The sequence below is a fragment of the Aquarana catesbeiana genome, linkage group LG03 (genome assembly GCF_042186555.1).
Source record: "Aquarana catesbeiana isolate 2022-GZ linkage group LG03, ASM4218655v1, whole genome shotgun sequence".
In the NCBI taxonomy this organism is placed as follows: Eukaryota; Metazoa; Chordata; class Amphibia; order Anura; family Ranidae; genus Aquarana; species Aquarana catesbeiana.
In genome coordinates, this window is record NC_133326.1 from 502,047,993 (window position 1) to 502,060,295 (window position 12,303).

At 42.3% G+C, this 12,303-nt stretch overlaps 1 protein-coding gene across 1 annotated transcript in view; it reads left to right on the forward strand.

Annotated features, from left to right (window-relative positions):
- The window catches only part of SYNPO (synaptopodin), a 146,491-nt gene that overhangs the window by 641 nt on the left and 133,547 nt on the right, over window positions 1-12,303 (forward strand). The window lies entirely within an intron of this gene.

The following is a 12,303-nucleotide window of genomic DNA, read 5'->3' on the forward strand; positions in this document are numbered from 1 at the left end:
ACAGGTAGTTGGCTTTTTTTTTTTTTTTATTATTACCTGGATATTGCTGATAAACTGCTTGGTCACTGAGCTGTATGTTGTTGTTTTTTTTTTTTTTTATTGTAATTGAATAAAGATTTTTACTTCAAGGGGTTATTTAATTTTTTCGAGACCTCAAAAAATTGATCATGCTGCAAACAGAAATCAACTTTCATTAGACAGCCTGTTCGTGATTGGTGTCTGTGGTTTGCTGCACCCTGATAATTACTGTACTGTGTTATTATATAAGCCCAGACTTTCTTCTTCTTCTTCATATCATTATTATTATCATATCATTATCATATATAAATAATAATAATTATAATTATTATTAGTACTATTATTATTATGATTATTACTACTATTATTATTATTCACAGACCAGGTTTGAGTGACAGCAGGGGGACTCAGGTGTGCTTGTGTTCTGGTGTTGATGGTATTCTCTATAATGTAAATTTTGTTCATGTACAGCAAGAATGACATTGGAAGAGCTGCACATATGTGTAGGGCAATAGTTATACCATTGCTAGTCATAAATAAATGATGGACCCCATGGTGCCTGAAATGAAAACTGTCTAAGATGTCTTGTATTGCATTCTCCATCTGTCATGTTCAGCATTGAATTTACAGTAGGTGCTTACTGTGGGGCAACACAGACAGTTCACTTTCATCCACAAGGCCTTATAATTACTATTATTATGGTAGTTGTGATTTGTAGGCTTGTACGCTTGCTTATTTTTAAGGTTGTGAAAAGGGTGTATTTGTGTCTTTCACCATATACAAGAAAAACAGACACAACCGCAAAGAAAAGAAGCTTAAAGTGCACTCACTGTATGTCTGCACACACTACATACAGGACAAACACAGAAGACTGTGGTGTTGATTTACTAAAGGCAAATCTACTTTGCACTGCAAGTGCACTTGGAAGTGCAGTCGCTTTAGAACTGAGGGGAAGATCTGAAATGAGGGGAAGCTCTGCTGATTTTATCATCCAATCATGTACAAGCAAAAATGCTGTTTTTTATTTTCCTTGCATGTCCCCCTCAGATCTACAGCGACTGCACTTCCAAGTGCACTTGTAGTGCAAAGTGAATTTGCCTTTAGTAAATAAACCCCTTTGTATACCCAATGTACAAAGCACATACAGTACACACATCCATATACACATTAAAGCACAAATGCAAAAAAGTATTCTGCTTCCCAAATATTACATCAAATTGAATCTAGCAAGGTAATATTGGGGGTTATTTACGAAAGGCAAATCCACTTTGCACTGCAGGTGCACTTGGAAGTGCAGTCGCTCTAAATCTAAAACCGCGTACACACAAGCGGAATGTCCGACAGAAAAAGTCCGACAGAAGCTTTTCAGCGTCTATTCCGATCGTGTGTATGCCTCATCGGACTTTTTTTTTTTTGAAAATTCTGACGGACCTAGAAATGGAACATGTTCTAAATATTTCCGGCGGAACCAATTCGTATCGGGAAAACCGCTCGTCTGTATTCTGTTCCGACGGACCAAAATCGACGCATTCTCTGAAGCAAGTACAAGACGGAAGCTATTGGCTACTGGTTATTGAACTTCCTTTTTCTAGTCCTGTCATACGTGTTGTATGTCACCTCGTTCTGGACGGTCGGACTTTGGTGTGACCGTGTGTATGCAAGACGGCTTGAGCGGAATTCCTTCAGAGTTCCATTGGAGAAACCTTCGAAGTTTATTCCGACGGCAAAACCGGTCGTGTGTACGCGGCATAAGGGGTAGATCTGAAATGAATGGAAGCTCTGCTGATTTTATCATCCAATCATGTGCAAGCTAAAATGCTGTTTTTTATTTTCCTTGCATATCCCCCTCGAATCTACAGAGACTACACTTCCAAGTGCACTTTCAGTTCAAAGCGGATTTTCCTTTAGTAAATAACCCCCATTGAGTACTTATATAACTTGTATAGAGTTACACAGTCCATGGAAGTTGGTGATAACATGTAGGTGTGCATGTATATACTGATAAATGAATCTCAAGTTTGCTATCTTAAGACAACTGTTTGCAATGTACATAGAATGTACAAGGAATTCAAGGTACACTCAGGTTTGATAAACATTCAGAATTCATTCATCGGTGTGTGATGTCACATGCATGCAGAAATAGAAATAGATTCCTTTGTGTACATAGGTGGTGTATTGTGCTAAAATTGTGCTTTTATCCATTCATTGTGTATGTGGACTGTGTGGTTCAAAATGTTAAATAAAGGTGGTTCAAAATGTTTCATAATAAAATGTTGTTTGATACATTTCTGAGTTGAGATGTAACATTTTGGACCCACAGCAACTTGTAAGCAGTGAGAAAAGGGAAGGAAAGGGGTGGAGATGGCATGAGCGTGGAAAGAGTGCCATCATTGCAGCCAATGTACAACTTTATTAATAACTCTATTGTACAGCTGATGAACCTTACATTTGGGTAATCAATTTACATTTGTACATTTAAATTTGCATTTGGGTAATAAATTGGGTAATTTGAGTATCAGCAGGTGTAAATACATGTCACTTGCACCTTTTGATGCGTATACATGCAGAGTCTTTGTGCAAGTTTTAAGAGGAAGTAAAGTCCCATTTTTTTTACTTTTTCTCACCTGCAAAAGTAAAGGCATAATGTGATTTGACCCACTGATTGGCCCCCACTGTGTCAAATCACAGCGGGTCGCCGGCAGCGAGCGTACGCACCCCAGACCCAAAAGTGCAGGATCACATACAGGTATGTGATTCTGCACAGGGAAGCCGCCTTGCTGGCGTACATGTACTGTATAGGGTAGGCAAGCGGCTAAGCAACTACAGCAACAGTTTTTGGGGATAAAGGTTAAATATAAGCTGACCATTGTAAGCCCTCCTGTCAGTGTTAAATGGTTTGTCTCAATTAATCCTCTAACTGCCTTTTTTGCTGGATAGCTTGGTCTGTTGAAGGAAGTTGAAAAAGATCAAACTTAGTGGCAGGATCATCAGGTGAAAATAAAGAAAAATTGCCTAAAACAAAATAACAAATACACCCACCACAGCTAAGAATTGGTAATCTGCAATATATTACATGTTTGTGTTTGGATTTCGCACCACAAAGTGTCTGAAAGTATCAGTTGTTTGTTAGTCATAGTCTGAGTATTTGGGAAACCCCTAACCTCAGGTGCATACTTTATTTAACGCTGTATTGTAGCTCTCAGAACATTGACAGACCCCCCCCCCCCCCCATCCCACTATTTCATACTCCAATACTATTATTATTGGACATTGGTGCCCCTTGTTGGATTGTAGAATGAATGGAAAGGTGTGTGAGCTTCAGAGCTAATGTTTTGGGTGCCAGAATGTGTGTATTCAGGGTTCCGGGGATCCATAATAGCACAGGTAAAATATTGTGTCAACTAGAGATGCTTCCAGGCAGCTTGAAGTGGCAGGTTAGCATTAGCGTTAACATTTTGAGTTTTACATGCCAAGTTTGCTTTCAGTATACCATAAAAATCTGTGTTTTGCTGACTGGAGCTCATGAATCTCTAAGAGTCCATGGACTTTATTCAGTAGGGCACTGTAAAGAGTACTAATGATGTGCAAAGTACAGTAACATAACAGCAATCAATCAGAATCTAATAAATCTTATTGATTGCTCTTCTGATTGATTGTTAAGAAACACAAAAATGTACCTGTCACCTTGTTTTCATACTTTTTTTTACAGTAGTTTGAGTTTCTTAAATGTAGATTTAGGTTTCATTTGGTTCTTGCAGCAACAGCTTTCAGTTCATAGTACATACCTAAGTCTACCCATAGAGATGTGTCATACTCAGATAGCCGCCCTTGGAAGTCTGTGGACATCTTTGGCACTTACTATGCATACACTGATTTTTCCTAAGTCTGAGAATAACCCCCCCCCCCCCCCCATCTTCTAACAACTTGGCAATGCCCAGGCCCCTGAAAATGTTACCCAAGCAGCAAGCATTGTATTATGGGGTGAGTTACTGCATGCATAGAACATTTGGGGAGCTTGCAAGAACAGTTGTAAACTAAGTGAACTTGTAGCCAGGCTATGGACATTAAAGTATTTATTGATTAGTATTAAGCACTAAATGAGCATTAAAGCAAGCCCTCGTTAAATTACCGGTATATAGCTGTTGGCACTGTGGGGAAATTCATCCTTAAATGTCACAGCAGAGACACTGAAGTCCTAACCTAAGCCAGCTTAGCTTACCTGCTCCCCAAGCCTAGTTGTGACTCAGCAATCCCTAGCCTTTCTAAAGCTAACACAAAGAAGCAGATCTAGAAATTGAGAGCAAGATGAGCTGAACTGCTGAGCAAGCCAACTTGAACAACGTCAGTACTTCTGTTGCAAACTTTGAGGATGAATTTCTCCACAGTGCCTTTAGCTAAAAAGGTAGGGCTTTTTTTAGCTGGAACTTGGTGGAACTTAGTTCTGCCACCTCTGGCATCTGCTCCCTGCTTATTACTATCACTTGTACACACAGACATCCAGCTTCTGTGCGTACAAGTGATAGTTTCTCTCCCAGTGGCTCCCACAGATTGGATCTGCTGAGCAGATCCCACTTACTGCAGGACAGGGACAATTTGCATTTGAGTTGTTATTGTCAAGGCAATGGTAATAAAACTGAGATATTACCTTTTTGTGTTATTTACAGTGTGAAATGCTCATTCTGTGCCATAAAGTACTTGTATTATATCTTGTATCAGGTCCTACAGATTACTGTTGCAAGGCTGACATTACATTTAACACACAAAATAAACTGCATAGGGGCTTAGATTATTTGGATTCCTAGTGACTTCTTAGGATGCATTCATATGAGAAGCTCAGTGACTGGTACAGAAAAAACATACAATCATGTTACTGTTTGAAGATGTTGCATTCGGTCTGCATGGAGCTCTGTAAATACCTGGAGTACCCAGTCTTTAACTCCCCTTCAGTTGCTTGAAAACTAGTCATTTAGAACCACATTAATTTTCAGAGTTTAGGTCCCCAGTCAAAAATAGGAGGCAATTTTACTATTGGTCATCTAGGAATATGCTATCAAACCGAAAGTGATAATTCTATGTCTACAGTTCTTAGAGAGCAGTTTTTTAATAACAAAAATATCATACTTACCTCCACTGTGCAGTTTGTTTTGCACAGAGTGGCCCCGATCATCGTCTTCCGGGGTCCCCCAATGGCTCTCGCGGCTCCTCCCCACATTGGTGAGCCCCCTAGGAGAAGCGCTCTCCCTGGGGGTTACCGTGCGGGCGCGCTCCTGAGTCCAGCACTTGCGTCCATGGACACAGATTGCCGGACTCGGCCCCGCCCCCCGTCATCTTAAGAGTTTTCACTGGAACAAAGGGGCCAAGCCCAGCTGCTGAAAAACAACCCTACACCATAATCCCCCTTCACCAAATGATTTGTGCCAATGCACAAAGCAAGGTCCATGAAGACATGGATAAGCGAGTTTGGGGATGGAGGAACTTGACTGACCTGCACAGAGTCCAGGCCTTATCCCGATAGAACACCTTTGGGATGAATTAGAGCGGAGACTGTGAGCAAGGCCTTCTTGTCCAACATCAGTACCTGACCTCACAAATGTGCTTCTGGAACAATGGTCAAACATTCCCATTACACACTCCTAAACTTTGTAGACCGCCTTCCCAGAAGAGTTGAAGCTGTTGTAGCTGCAAAGGGTGGGCCAACTCAATTTCGAATTCTATGGACTAAGACTGGGATGCCATTAAAGTTCATGTGCGTGTAAAGGCAGTTGTCCCAATACCTTTGGTAATATAGTGTATGTACAGTACCCTGCCAGCCAATGGCTCCAGCTGCTGTGTGAGCCAATGAGGAGAGAGACCCAGGAGAGCCGCTGCTCTCATGCACATCGCTGGATCGAGATAAAAGAGTAGCTCCACTTTTGTTGAGAAAAAAACATTCCCCTCTGGGTGATCTATGCACATTACAGGTACTTTAACAAACTTTGTTGCAGAGTCCTACCTTTTGTTGTTCTGAAGTAATCACTGTGTGTTTGTCTGTGTCCATGTGATAAGTAAAGCTAATGGGAGTGGTTTCATAAATATTAATCAGCTGCTGCACCTGCAGGGCTCTAATGAGGAAAACTGCATCCCTTTAGATGTGATTTCCCATTGGGAGTATCTCACCAAAAATTACATTTTTGTTGCAGGGGGTGCCAGAAATCTGACTTGTATTTTAGTGCAGACTTCTAGGAAAATATGTAACGTATACACTATATTATTTATTTTTTTATTCGCTATTTTTTTTTTGGCGAAAGTGGAGTTACCCTTTGAGGTAAAAAGCCTTCTGCCTTTAGAACCACTTTAGCAATACATGCAATACATACATCATCTTGACGTTAATGCCTCAACAATAGGACAAGGGTTTGATAGCTATAGAGAAGTTTTCTCTGTAGGCAGACTTGTAAATACATAAGATCTTAAAATAAAACTACAGGCAAAACTTTTCTTTTTAAGTTTTGGATAGAGTGGAGAGGGATTAGAGCGCTTGTCAGTTTTTATTGCTGTCTGTTCCCCTGTTAGGGAGATTCCCCCTCTCTATTTGTCCTGTTTACTATTATCATTGCAAGTAAAAGTAAAAGAAAATTCAAAATTTTGGGTTTTCCCCAGACAAGTAATCGAGGGGAAATCTTCCAATGGGGACACTAGTTATGGTGACCTGGGGACTCCCGAGTAATTCTGTTAATTTGCCGTAATTTCCTCTTACTTCCTGTTTGGCAGTGGGCAGGGCCGGTGCTTAACCATTCCCCCCCCCCAGGCAAGACTAACACTCCCCCCCGGGGTGCCGTTAGTCTTGCTTAGGGCCACGCAGGTGACAGGATCAGAGAGCAGACTCACCGGACTGCAGCTACGTCTCCACCTCCTCCACCTCCCCAGTTGTGCCTGCCGCCTCCTCCACTGACCTCATGCCCGGTGCCTCCTTTGCTGACCTCATGCCCGCCTGCTCCGCCTCTTGTTCCTCATGTTTCCCAGGCCAGGCTGACGGGGAAGTAAGCAGGCCATGGCTGCACCGCCTAGGCAGCAGTGCGCCCTAGGCAGCTGCCTAGTTCGCCTGGTGGTATTGCTGGCCCTGGCTGTAGGACAGAAAGTGAAGTGAAATCTCCGCAATGGGACACAGATAGCGAAAAAAAATGTGACAGGGGTTATAACCTACCCTTGCTCTATCCAAATTTTTTTTTAAAGTTTTGCCTATAGTTATACTTTAAGACTCTTAACATTTACTACTACAACAACACTTACTGTAACTATCATGTAGGGACCCTTCTGCTTGCCGTACATTTAAAGCGGAGTTCCACCCGTTTTTTACTTTATTAAAAGTCAGCAGCTACAAAAAGCATAGCTGCTGACTTTTAATAAACTGCCACTTACCTGCCCCACGGTCCAGCGACGTGGCTACCCAGAGGCTAGCTCCTCTTCCCCTCCTCTCCTCGGTGCCGTCATGGTAACTGTGGGCACCCGGCCGTGAAGCTGTAAGCTGTTGCGAGTCCCGCTGCGCTCTCCTATTGGCCAGCCGATCTTCTGGGACCTGAGTTGTCTCCCAGAAGATTGCTGGCAGGGAGGGGCTGCCTAGGCAGCCAAAGATAGGAAGCAGGAAGTGCGACAGGAAGTCCCACGAAAAAAAGGTTACACCCCCCCCCCCCAAAAAAATGTCATACCAAATGTGGCATGTCAGGGGGCGAGGAGTGCTTAAAGCGGAAGTTCCACTTTTGGGTGGAACTCTGCTTTAATATATGTGAAGGGACCCTGCAATGTGAAGCCAAACCCCTTTCCTGTCAACCTCCACCAACGTGTCACAGTTGATGCAAACCATTGCATTGCCACTATAAACTAAAGGACAAATGCATATCCACTTTATACATTGAACCCATTGTTACTACATGGAGGAATTCAGAATCATTTGCCTGAATTCAATTTTTGCTAAAGAGTCCCTTTAAATGGGTTTAACCTCAGCCTCAAACTCTAGCCCTTGTCCCTATTTAAAGACTTTTATTATAAGGCGTATATATTGTATACATAGGATTGTCATATGTATATGGCGTGGTTAATGCCTCCTTATCAGCTGTGTCAGAGAATACTGTCATAGTGATATATAGTAATATAGATAATTGAAAGCAGCCAAGAAAAAAATCATATGCCTACTCCCACATTATCTAAAACCATGGCTACCAATATACAAGACTAAACACTAAAACGTACAGTATAGTCAAGATGTGTATAACAAATTACTTTTTACAAGCAATCAGAATAGTGGTACTGTTATGTATGGTTACTTTTCTTTTTGGTTAGCTATGGAAAGAATTAAGACATATAGCTAGATATTAATATAAAAAAGGAAGGCGGTTACTTGATTCCTACAGTCACTGAGATCCAGGAGAACTGAAGATACTGGAATTCCTATGTGACTATTTTACTGGCAAAAGTGAGTGATAAAAAATGATGTGGCAACATGCATCCCTAGTCCCCCTTCCAGCATTAATGGGCCATGCTTGTCTCTCCAGCCACTAGGTGGCAGGGTTGCCAACCGCCAGTAAATTTACTGACATTTTGTAAAAATCAGTGATTTTTTTTACAACTGCCAGTAAATATCAGGGGCTGATAATTTCATGCTATGTTGACTTTTTAAGTGTAAATAAAGCAAATTACATTGTTATAGGTATTGTCGGTGTCTCCATATCATGTTTATACTGTTCAAATATTCACAGTGTTAGTTTTCAATAGGAGTTCTGTAATTTCTCAGGTTGTCAGTAAATAATGTGATCCGACAGTAAATTTTCCACGTTTTGTTAGTAAAAAATGCTGCGGAAGGTTGGCAAAAACCTATTAGAAAATACATTCTAATAGAGATGCAAGGGATGCAGACATTTACATAGCTCTCTTCATTCCTTTCATTAAAAATAAGCCAGGATCAATCTCTTGTACAGGATCTTAAACAGGATGGATATAATGCCTGAACTGGCAGGTTATGTTTCAAAATGGTTCTCATGAAATTGTCATGTTTCTGTTGGCGGGGCAGTTTCCAAAATCAAGGACAGATTGCTACACAATATAACATTTATGCTTCAGACTAATTCTTACATGAACCATGACATTACTATCCAAATTAAGCATGGGAAAAAAGTCTAAACCAAAAATCTTTTAAAAGAAAATTACTCTAAAAGAATTACTCATTTTGGCATGTCCTTTTTTTTGTAATTATTTGCATATGCAAACAGAATTAATATAAAGTATATTAAATTCCATGTTTAAAAGTGACCAGCAGATGGCAAGCTTCATCAGAAAAGCTGCTGATTGTACAGTTTTCATATACTACTCATATCTCCTCCCCCAGTCAAAAAGTCTCATACAATTGACTTAGAATATTAGTATATACATTTTTGTTCATGTATTCTTACGTAACTAAGGAACTCAGAAGACAATATTTCTGTCCTTTAGTCCCCAGTAGGGATGAGTGAATCTGCTTGGGTTTGACTCATGGGAGATTAATTAAATCTGGCTTGAGATCCATTAAACCTGGCTGCCAACCTGCTTGAAGACTATAGGGGACAAATCTCAATACTAAATTCTGAAAAAAGGGGACATTTAACAAACCAGAAAAAAACATTTAAAATAGCACAGTGGGTTAATGTCACTTGGAGGGTGACATGGAAAAAACACACAATACCCTGATGGGTGTTACTTCCTCTTTGTTTCCCTGCAAAGGTAAAGCATAATGGGTTACTATGCATTGCATAAAAGCCCATTATGTGACACTTACCTGCAGGAGAAGCCCGCAATGTCCCCGTCTTCCTTGCTAGTAGCAAGCGTCCATTCTTCACCAACTTCCTTCCGGGGCCGCGAACTCCGGCTCTGTGACTGGCCAGAGTCACGTGACGGCATGTGACGTCACTCCCGCCGCCTTTAATGGCATGACCCGAGCTAGAAATAGCACAGCGTGCCCTTTCTAACTCCGGCGCATGCGCAGAAGAAATCGCCCTACGGCGATTTGCAAATATCTCCTAGACCGTGCAGGTCTGGGAGATATTTCAAGCACCTACAGGTAAGCCTTAATCTAGGCTTACCTGTAGGTTAAAGTGGTTGTAAAGGGTTTACAACCACTTTAAATTACATGCTTAGGAGAAAACATATTCTGGCACCACATATTTTGGGTGTGTAATAGATTTTTTAAATTTTTACATTTAACTTGGCTTTAATACACCACCAGTAGGGATGAGCCGAACACCCCCCTGTTCGGTTCGCACCAGAACATGCGAATAGGAAAAAAGTTTGTTCGAACACGCGAACACCGTTAAAGTCTATGGGACACGAACATGAATAATCAAAAGTGCTAATTTTAAAGGCTAATATGCAAGTTATTGTCATAAAAAGTGTTTGGGGACCTGGGTCCTGCCCCAGGGGACATGGATCAATGCAAAAAAAAGTTTTAAAAACGGCCGTTTTTTCAGGAGCACTGATTTTAATAATGCTTAAAGTCAAACAATAAAAGTGTAATATCCCTTTAAATTTCGTACCTGGGGGGTGTCTATAGTATGCCTGTAAAGGGGCGCATGTTTCCTGTGTTTAGAACAGTCTGACAGCAAAATGACATTTTGAAGGAAAAAACTCATTTAAAACTACCCGCGGCTATTGCATTGCCGACAATACACATAGAAGTTCATTGATAAAAACGGCATGGGAATTCCCCAAATGGGAACCCCGAACCAAAATTTAAAAAAAAAAATGACGTGGGAGTCCCCCTAAATTCCATACCAGGCCCTTCAGGTCTGGTATGGATATTAAGGGGAACCCCGGCCAAAATTTAAAAAAAAAAATGACGTGGGGTTCCCCCTAAATTCCATACCAGACCCTTTAGGTCTGGTATGGATTTTAAGGGGAACCCCGCGCCAAAAAAAAAAAAAAAACGGCGTGGGGTCCCCCCAAAAATCCATACCAGACCCTTATCCGAGCACGCAACCTGGCAGGCCGCAGGAAAAGAGGGGGGGACGAGAGTGCGGCCACCCCCCCTCCTGAACCGTACCAGGCCACATGCCCTCAACATTGGGAGGGTGCTTTGGGGTAGCCCCCCAAAACACCTTGTCCCCATGTTGATGAGGACAAGGGCCTCATCCCCACAACCCTGGCCGGTGGTTGTGGGGGTCTGCGGGCAGGGGGCTTATCGGAATCTGGAAGCCCCCTTTAACAAGGGGACCCCCAGATCCCGCCCCCCCCCCCTGTGTGAAATGGTAAGGGGGTACAAAACTACCCCTACCATTTCACTAAAAAACTGTCAAAAATGTTAAAAATGACAAGAGACAGTTTTTGACAATTCCTTTATTTAAATACTTCTTCTTTCTTCTATCTTCCTTCATCTTCTGGTTCTTCTGGTTCTTCTGGCTCTTCTGGTTCTTCCTCCGGCGTTCTCGTCCAGCATCTCCTCCGCGGCGTCTTCTATCTTCTTCTCCTCGGGCCGCTCCGCACCCATGGCATGGGGGGAGGCTCCCGCTCTTCTCTTCTTCTTCATCTTCTTCTCTTCTTCTCTTCTTCTTCATTATTTCAAGTATTTCAATAAAGGAATTGTCAAAAACTGTCTCTTGTCATTTTTAACATTTTTGACAGTTTTTTAGTGAAATGGTAGGAGTACTTTTGTACCCCCTTACCATTTCACACGGGGGGGGGCCGGGATCTGGGGGTCCCCTTGTTAAAGGGGGCTTCCAGATTCCGATAAGCCCCCCGCCCGCAGACCCCCACAACCACCGGCCAGGGTTGTGGGGATGAGGCCCTTGTCCTCATCAACATGGGGACAAGGTGTTTTGGGGGGCTACCCCAAAGCACCCTCCCAATGTTGAGGGCATGTGGCCTTTTACGGTTCAGGAGGGGGGGGGCCGCACTCTCGTCCCCCCCTCTTTTCATGCGGCCTGCCAGGTTGCGTGCTCGGATAAGGGTCTGGTATGGATTTTTGGGGGGACCCCACGCCGTTTTTTTTTTTTTTTTGGCGCGGGGTTCCCCTTAAAATCCATACCAGACCTGAAGGGTCTGGTATGGAATTTAGGGGGAACCCCACGTCATTTTTTTTTTAAATTTTGGCCGGGGTTCCCCTTAATATCCATATCAGACCTGAAGGGCCTGGTATGGAATTTAGGGGGACTCCCACGTCATTTTTTTTTTTTAATTTTGGTTCGGGGTTCCCCTTTGGGGAATTCCCATGCCGTTTTTATCAATGAACTTCTATGTGTATTGTCGGCAATGCAATAGCCGCGGGTAGTTTTAAATGAGTTTTTT